A 2,134-nucleotide genomic window follows, 5' to 3' on the forward strand; every position below is an offset into this window, starting at 1 on the left:
AAGTGAACAGCTTCCAATGATCTGTATATGTTTAGGATCAGAATATTACTCTCTTCACCCTGAATCTGATGCACTAAGAATGAAAATGGAGTAGAAGTAAGACTGCAGATCACCTCCTTCTGATGATCTCTGAATACTCAGATTGAACTTCAAGAATCAGGAAGAAATGGACCATCCATCAGATGACTAGAAATCACCACAGGATCACAGGTAATATGGGAAAACAAGACAATATGTTTACTCCAAGGAAAAGAAATGACTCCTCTTCATCCTCAGACAGTAAAATGAAACTCACAAAAATGTCTGATAAGGATTTTGGAATATTCATAATGACAAAGCTAAAAGAGATGGAAGGGAAAAGAGACAATGAGCTGCAGAAGAGAAAGGAGAAAAGAGCTCATGAGTTCTAGGAGGTGAGGAAATTCTTGCAAGATCTAAAATAGGAAATATACACTATAAAAAAGAATCAAATGGACTTGTTAGAGATGAAGGTTGTAATTCGGGAAGTCAAAATCTCCATTGAAAGTATTAAAAGCAGACTAGATCATACAAAAAATCAAATTTCAGATGTAGCAGATAGAGTCACTGACCTAGAAAAATCCACCTTGAAAAATGGCATTGAAAAATGAGAATAATATAAGAGAAATACTAGATACCATTCAAAGGTCCAAACATCCATATAATTGGTATCCCACAAGGTGAAGAGACTCATAAGGGCTTTGATAATCTAGTCCATGAATTCCTGCAAGGAAATTTTTGAAACCTAGAGAGACACTCAAATATCCGGTCCCAAGAAATACAAAGTACCCCAAATAGAGGCAACCCAAGAAAATCGTCTCCAGGACACATTATAGCTAGATTAACCAAAACCACAGATAAAGACAAGATACTAAAATTGGCAAGAGAAAAACAGCAAGTTACCTACAAAGGGTATCCCATCAGGCTAACAGCAGACCTCTAATCAAACAATGCAAGCGAGGAAAGAATGGGAAAATATATTCCAAATGTTAAGGGAAAAGCAATTTCAAATAAGAATACTATACCCTGCAAAATTATCCTTCATGGGAAGAAAAGATAAGAATATTTTCAGATAAACAAAACTTGAAATGATTTACCAGCACCAGACCAGATCTCCAAGAAGTTCTTTTTTTCCCTTTTTCTTTCATTTCTTTATTTTTACATTTTTCCACAAACGTTTACTTTACATAGCAAAAAATTTTAGCTAATACTCCATAATTCTTGACAGTTTACAAACAACTTTCAAAATTTCAAAACACTGAATTTTAAAGATAATGTTCAAAATATGTCTTATAATTTCATATAATTTTATGACTCTATAACAACAGAAGCAGTATGGTTTAAAATATATATATCTATATTTTTTAGAGTGCAGATACTCAGTATATATTAATATATTAAGTGGGGACATACAATGTCTCTCCTTCATAGCATGGCTTGCTTCACCCAGCAGTGAGTCCTCCATATTCATCAACTTCCTTTCAAAATCCAGGGTTTTGTTGTTTTTTTATAGATGAATAGTATTCCATTGAGTATATGTGCCACAGTTTTTCTAACCATTCATCAGTTTGTGGCCCTTTTGGTTGTTTCCATGACTTAGCAATCATGAAAAGTGCCACAATAAACATCGATGTGCAAGCACTTTTTCGATTAAGTATTCTTCTGTCCCTCGGGTAGATACCAAGGAGTGGGATTTGCTGGATCATATGGTAGTTCTATTTGTAGATTTTGGGGGAATCTCCAAATTGTTCTCCACAGTGGTTGGACCAATTTACATTCCCACCAGCAGTGTAAGAGAGTTCCCTTTTCACCACATCCCCGCCAGCACTTAGCATTTTGTGATTTTTTAATCTTAGACATTCTGACTGTGGTTAGGTGATATCTCATTGCTATTTTGGTCTGTATTTCTCTTCCAATGAGGGATGTTGAGCATTTTTTCATATGCCTTTTAGCTATTTGTATATCATCTTTAGAGAGTGTTTTTTTTTTCAACTCATTCTCCCATCTTTTAATAGGATTGATTGTCTTTTTCCGGAACAGCAGCTTGAGTTCCTTGTGAATTCTGGTTATCAGTCCCTTGTCTGATGCATAGTTTACAAAAATATTTTCCCATTCT

The sequence above is a fragment of the Tupaia chinensis genome, unplaced genomic scaffold (genome assembly GCF_000334495.1).
Source record: "Tupaia chinensis unplaced genomic scaffold, TupChi_1.0 Scaffold143370_1, whole genome shotgun sequence".
Lineage (NCBI taxonomy): Eukaryota > Metazoa > Chordata > Mammalia > Scandentia > Tupaiidae > Tupaia > Tupaia belangeri.